Source organism: Pollachius pollachius, assembly GCF_949987615.1.
Source record: "Pollachius pollachius genome assembly, chromosome: 5".
In the NCBI taxonomy this organism is placed as follows: Eukaryota; Metazoa; Chordata; class Actinopteri; order Gadiformes; family Gadidae; genus Pollachius; species Pollachius pollachius.
The window spans coordinates 28346607-28353977 of NC_136938.1; positions in this window are offsets into that span (position 1 = coordinate 28346607).

Sequence of the window (7371 nt, forward strand, 5' to 3'; positions counted from 1 at the left end):
TCTCTCTCTCTCTCTCTCTCTCGTGTTTCCTCACTTCACTCTTTCCTCAGTTCTACCAAGTCTTACTCTCCCTCTGTCTTAACAAACAGTCCACACAAACAAATGCTGTCATGCATACACCCATAAACCCATGAACCCATACCCCCCCCCACACACACACAAACACAAGCGTGTGCGCACACACACACACACACACACACACACACAAGCGCGCACACACACACACACACACACACACACACACACACACACACACACACACACACACACACACACAGATGTTGTACCACGTGCTAATTAAAGACTAAATGCCCTTATTACAAGGAGACGGTGCGTCCACTTACGTTATCTGTAAGGTTGTGTCTAAATATGTGTGTGCGTCTGTGTGTGTGTGTGTGTGGGTACGTGTGTGTGTACATGTATGTGTGTACAAACAATCCCGGTAATGAGGAGATGTGAAGAAGGAACAGAGGGAGAGTGAATGCATACAAATCAAACGTATTAGATTATATATAAGGAATATATATTATAAGGATTAGAAAATAACATTTTAGTCCAATATATTATTATTGATGTATTACAGCCGCTGCTCTTACTGTAAATAGAGAAGTTCTCCTGCAACTCAAGTCATGCATGAGAGAAAAGCTGGACTCACAATGACCCAGAAACTGAGCTTAAGAAACCAATACACATCCACCTCTGTCCGCTTAGAGGGGATACCTACACATACACACACACACACACACACACACACACACATAGACACAGACACACACACCCACAGACACAAATACACGCACACACACGCACATACACAAACTCACACCCACACACACACACACAAACACACACATACACACACACACCTATATTCCAAAGTTGCACTGATGAAGGTCATTATCAGATTGTGTGTGTGTGTGTGTGTGTCTGTGTCTGTGTGTGTATGTGTGTGTGTGTGTGTTCCTGTGTGTGTGTGTGTGTGTGTGTGTTCCTGTGTGTGTGTGTATGTGTGTGTGTGTGTGTGTGTCTGTGTCTGTGTGTGTGTGTGTCTGTGTGTGTGTGTGTGTGTGTGTGTTCCTGTGTGTGTGTGTGTGTGTGTGTGTGTGTGTGTGTGTGTGTGTGTGCGTGAGTGTGTGCGTGTCCGGTGCCTGTGTGTTGACGTAAGCTGAGCAGGGGCCACATATGTCTTGTCTGCTGAGGGCTAGAGTGGTGTCTGCTGCTGACAGCAGACACACACACACACACACACACACACACACACACACACACACACTTACATGACCTTAGTGAAACGCTGCTGTGGCACACCGGGTGACAGCGAAGGATTACCAGGTCACACTTGATCACAAAGAGGCAGAATAAATGGGCTGAGCTATTGTCCAACAGCACCCTCCGCCCGGCGGAGCTTCAACTCTGAGTCCAGCTCCCGCTGTGTTTGAATCCTTAAAGATAATCTGGTCAATACATTTATTTCTGCTGTATTTCTTCGACCCCCTGCGGCGCCTTAAAGGGTTGGTGTTTGCTATACAATTCCGCCCTCTTAAAGGACGCCAGAGCCACTGAATGTGCTAATGCTCCCATCCCTAGAAGCTGCTAAATCTCTGAGCAAACCCCAGAGACTTCTGCATCAATCCTCAATAAAGTCTGGAGTCAATTGTTCAGGACATACGAGGTACAGATCAGTGACACCAGCGACACATCAGTCCCATCGCTGAGGACTAAGTCATGGTCCGTGGTTCCAGCTGTGATGGTCGACGTGCACAGCCTTCTCCAGAGCATGGAGGGATGCAGATATTCTGTGGATTTAAACGTTGACTTCCACTTGGATAAACAATCCAACCTGCTGGCTGAGGTGGGGACATACATGCAGATCCTCTGCTTATCTTCTGAAGCCCATCGCGACACAAGGATGGAGTTGGAATCGTGTTGATTCGTCCTTTCATAAACATTGGTTTTACAGCCCAAAACTGAACCGCAGTCTGTCCACTGTTGTTTTTGGTATTTTTCTGAGCTTCGCAGCACAAGAAGCCACTTCCTGATGGCTAGCTCCGGTTAGTGTGAGGGGATCCTGGGACTACAGAGGACAGCAGCTACCCAGCAGGCAGTAAGCAGGCAGTAAGCAGTCGGCCGCGGTCCTCCAGAGCTGACGATCTGATGCTGGCAGCGGCCTCGTTCGGCCGGGTGATCAAGGTTATAGCCTTCAATGTTTTATGAATATTCTTTATTAATAAAACAAAAACCGGATATATTCATCCGTCATTCCGATCTCGCATTAAAGCCATCGAATATAATCTAATATTGTTTATATAAAATGCAGGACAAGTATTGGTTCCTCTGAGTGTCATTCAAGCAGATCGACTTCAAAATAGAAGTCAACGTTTCCAGTATAGCTGGAAACGTCCCTGCACACTCACACAGACAGACACACACAAAAACACACACAGGAACACACACAATGATGCACACATATTTACACAGCTATACACACGCACACACTCACACACACACACACACACACACACACACACACACACACACACACACACACACACACACACACACACACACAATGGTGCACACATATTCACTCAACTAAATACGCACACACACACACAGACACGTTCTCACACACACATAGAGCCTTGCAGTGAATCTTCATTTGCAGCGTTACGACCTGACGCCCCACATAAAGCTTTGGCTCAGATACATAATCGTCTCTCACACACACACACACACACACACACACACGCACACACACAGCCCACTTGAACATACAAACACATCCACGCATGCGGCTGATTAAGTCACCACCCACCCTGTTCTCTTCCTCTCCAGTTTGCGCGAAGCTCAACGATACAAATAACTTTTTAATTAGCCGTCCAGACTGTCCAGATCCATTAACCTCACGGAACAAGTCTCTTTGTTCTGCAGCGAGTTAGGACTCATGGCCTCCCACCCACTATCTCTCGAACCGTCTCTCTCCTGAACCCCTCTCTCCTCTAGAACCGTCTCTCTCCTGAACCCCTCTCTCCTCTAGAACCGTCTCTCTCCTGAACCCCTCTCTCCTCTAGAACCGTCTCTCTTCGAACCCCTCTCTCCTCTAGAACCGTCTCTCTCCTGGACCCCTCTCTCCTGTAGAACCGTCTCTCTCCTGAACCCCTCTCTCCTCTAGAACCGTCTCTCTCCTGGACCCCTCCAGGAGAGAGACGCTCCAGGCTGAGGAGCTCCAGGCTGAGGACCTCCAGGCTGAGGAGCTCCAGGCTGAGGAGCTCCAGGCTGAGGACCTCCAGCCTGAGGACCTCCGGGCTGAGGAGCTCCAGGCTGAGGACCTCCAGGCTCAGTGCAGCCCGACCACGCATGACGCTACACTAGAGAACCCGGTGTGGAGCGTCTCTCTGGAGACCCTCTGCAGCCGTTGGTGGGCCACTGAAGTCGATCTCAAATGTCGGATTGAAAGAGAAAATCAACCCGATGGAAAACAATTAAGCCTGTGTGAGAAGGCTGGGTCCTCTATTAATATATTATTGATGTTCAGACCGGCTCAATTAAAGCAGACGCTGCACTAGAAGGGGCCCGACAGCTCACACACTAATGGCCCCCACATGCTAATCCCTGCCTTTCCATTGGTCCAGAAGAACCGTGTTCGTCTTCTGACGATTTTGATATTGATTTTATTGGCTCCCAGCGAGGGCGAAAGACACCAAATGGCAAAGAAAATTGGGAAAAGGAAAACAATCGATACATCTCAGGAATACAATAAGCCATAACTGGGAGCTATACATCATGTTAGCTGACGGAACAGAGGCCGGCGTGAACCAGATCATCTGTTTGTAAATCCAAAGCGTTCATCAACAACCAATCACAGCCATCCTGCATACGAGGTCTCTGACCAGGTTAATGATCTTCAGGGTACTTCACTAATTCAGCCTCGGGGTAATCTATATCCTCTCTGTTCACACTGAAACAATCTTACACATTGATACACACACACACACGTCAACAAAAGGAGCAAAAACACAAACATAAACCCATGAGCGCAGACACACGCGCACACACACACACACACACACACACACACACACACGCACACACACACACACACACACACACAAACATAAACCCCTGAGCCCCCCCCCGGTGGTGGGTACCTTGCTGGAGCAGGGTCCGGGGATCAGCAGTTTGAGCGCCTGTCCCTTCAGCTCCTCCAGCCGCGCGTTGCAGTTCTCACACCAGCCTCCGCGCTCGCTCCCGGGGGAGCTGCCGCTGCCCGAGGCCGGGGAGCCCGTCCCGAAGCCCGGGGAGCCGCCCAGAGACCCCGGGGAGCCCGTCCCGATCCCGGGGGACACCGTCCCCGGGGAGCCGGAGAAGGAGCCGGGGGACGAGGTCCCCGAGCCGGGGGAGGGCGTGCCCGTGGAGCTGGGCATCGACCCGGCGCCCTCCGGGGCGGGCCGCGCCGCGCCGCGCGACTCCTCGTACGCCCGGCGGTACCAGGTCTCCGGGGAGAAGGAGGCCGATTTGGTCGGGGAGGTGTCGGGCCCCTGAGGGACATAGTGTGTTGGTTAGGGGCCGCACAGCGCTGCTAGGTCCGTTCATCCCTTCACACATCCCTTCACACATCCCTTCACACACCCCTTCACACACCCCTTCACACACCCCTACACACACCCCTTCACACATCCCTACACACACCCTTCACACATCCCTACACACACCCCTTCACACACCCCTTATCACATCCCTTCACACATCCCTTTACACACCTCTTCACACATCCCTCCACACATCCCTTCAGAGTGCCTCAGGGAAGGGAGACACAGGAGTAAGTAACGCTTACTCCTGTTACAGGTTAGTAACGCTGGAGCAGTGAGCCAGTGAACCAGCCACCCAGTGAACCAGCCACCCAGTGTACCACCCAGTGAACCAGCCACCCAGTGTACCACCCAGTGAACCAGCCACCCAGTGTACCACCCAGTGAACCAGCCACCCAGTGAACCAGCCACCCAGTGAACCAGTCACCCAGTGAACCAGTCACCCAGTGAACCACCCAGTGAACCAGCCGGGGTGGAGGGTGAGGAGGGTGAGAGTGAACACCTACCACTTACCTTAGAGACTGAACACCTACCCCTTAGAGACTGAACCCCTACCCCTTAGAGACTGAACCCCTACCCCTTACCTTAGAGACTGAACACCTACCCCTTAGAGACTGAACCCCTACCCCTTACCTTACTGACTGAACCCCTACCCCTTACCTTAGTGACTGAACCCCTACCCCTTAGAGACTGAACCCCTACCCCTTACCTTAGTGACTGAACCCCTACCCCTTACCTTAGTGCCTGAACCCCTACCCCTTAGAGACTGAACCCCTACCCCTTAGAGACTGAACCCCTACCCCTTACCTTAGAGACTGAACCCCTACCCCTTAGAGACTGAACCCCTACCCCTTAGAGACTGAACCCCTACCCCTTACCTTAGAGACCGAACCCCTACCCCTTAGAGACTGAACCCCTACCCCTTAGAGACTGAACCCCTACCCCTTACCTTAGAGATTGAACCCCTACCCCTTAGAGACTGAACCCCTACCCCTTAGTGATTGAACCCTTACCCCTTAGTGACTGAACCCCTACCCCTTAGTGACTGAACCCCTACCCCTTAGTGACTGAACCCCTACCCCTTAGTGACTGAACCTCTACCCCTTAGTGACTGAACACCTATCCCCTTAGTGACTGAACCCCTACCCCTTAGTGACTGAACCCCTACGCCTTAGTGACTGAACCCCTTCCCCTTAGTGACTGAACCCTTACCCCTTAGTGACTGAACCCCTACCCCTTAGTGACTGAACCCTTACCCCTTAGTGTCTTAGTGACTGAACCCCTATTCCTTAGAGACTGAACCCCTACCCCTTAGTGTCTTAGTGACTGAACCCCTACCCCTTAGTGACTGAACCCCTACCCCTTAGTGACTGAACACCTATCCCCTTAGTGACTGAACCCCTACCCCTTAGTGACTGAACCCCTACCCCTTAGTGACTGAACCACTATCCCCTTAGTGTCTTAATGACTGAACCCCTGACTGAACACCTACCACGTATCTCCTGCTCCGGCTCACGGACCTCTCCTTGGTCCCCGACAGCGACGTCATGCTGGGCTGGAGAGGGAGAGGAACCAACGTCCGCCTCTTTACATCAAACTACAGACCAGCGGATCGAAGTCAGTGATCTCCAGACCAGCTCTCCGCTCCTCGGATCTCTAGACCAGCTCTCCGCTCCTCGGATCTCCAGGTGGAATTTCACGCAAATTTCAAATCCACGTGGAAAACGTAAAAAAAATATTCCATCATCTCGCCGTCTGGGAACGAAGAAAAGGAACACGGGAATCCAACCGGTGTGTTGAAGCTCAATCTCCTCCAGTGTTAGATGCCTTCGTGCACCGTTCTTCAGAGGGTAGAGAACGTTCTCTGCTGTGGTTCTCGGTTCCTCTAGCGGAGCAGAGCGCGTCGGTCTCCAAACCCTGGACCACCGCTCGGTCACACCGCCCCACTGCGCAGGTAAACCCAACCCGACGGGTCCATAGCGCAGACAGCGCAGACCTCAACTCCTCAGTGACACCGAGAAGAACGAGACTCCGACTTGACTCAAGACGCGGAGGAACTGACGCGTAATGGGAAGAGGAACGGCCGTGCCAACTTCTGCGGTGTGACGCGCATGTCCAGTGAGATGCTCCGTCGCGCTGCTTCACCGGAACAGGAGTGGGCTGGATTGGAGAGGAGAGCGAGGAGGTGAGGGGGGGCACACATCTGGGCGTGGGCGGGGTCTCTCAGCCCCCCTGCTTGGAGACCGGCCAGGGCCCAACGAGGATTCGAGGTCCGCAGGCTGAACACAGCAGAATGGACTTTACGCGCAGATGTGAGTTCTGTAAGGTGGAGGGGCTTTCTGTTTCTCTCGGACGCAGATCGTACCGCCTGTGTTCCATTATTAATGGTGTGCAATTGGGCAGGACTGATAAATCTTGCATGCATGCTGGAATGTGAGAGATATTGCGTTATGAACCCAGATCAGGGAATTCCTGCGGGCTTCTCCATCGACCGCAGGAACCCAAATGTAAAGCACTCCATCAGCTGCAAGTTAAAGTAAAGTCTGTAGTCAGTAGCCTACATATCTGTTGAAATTCATTCACTATAACAGCAATGCAATATTAGTTATTTGTTATCTGTTTTGGGGGGTAAAGTATTTAGTGTAATTTAAAATAAATCAGAGACAAAATGTTTTTGGATCCATTCCTGGATGGATTCATTAATTAATTTGGGGGGTATTAGCCAACAGATCACCGTAAACCATAGAGGCTAGAGGGACTCTGGAGTTCATCAGGCTATGAA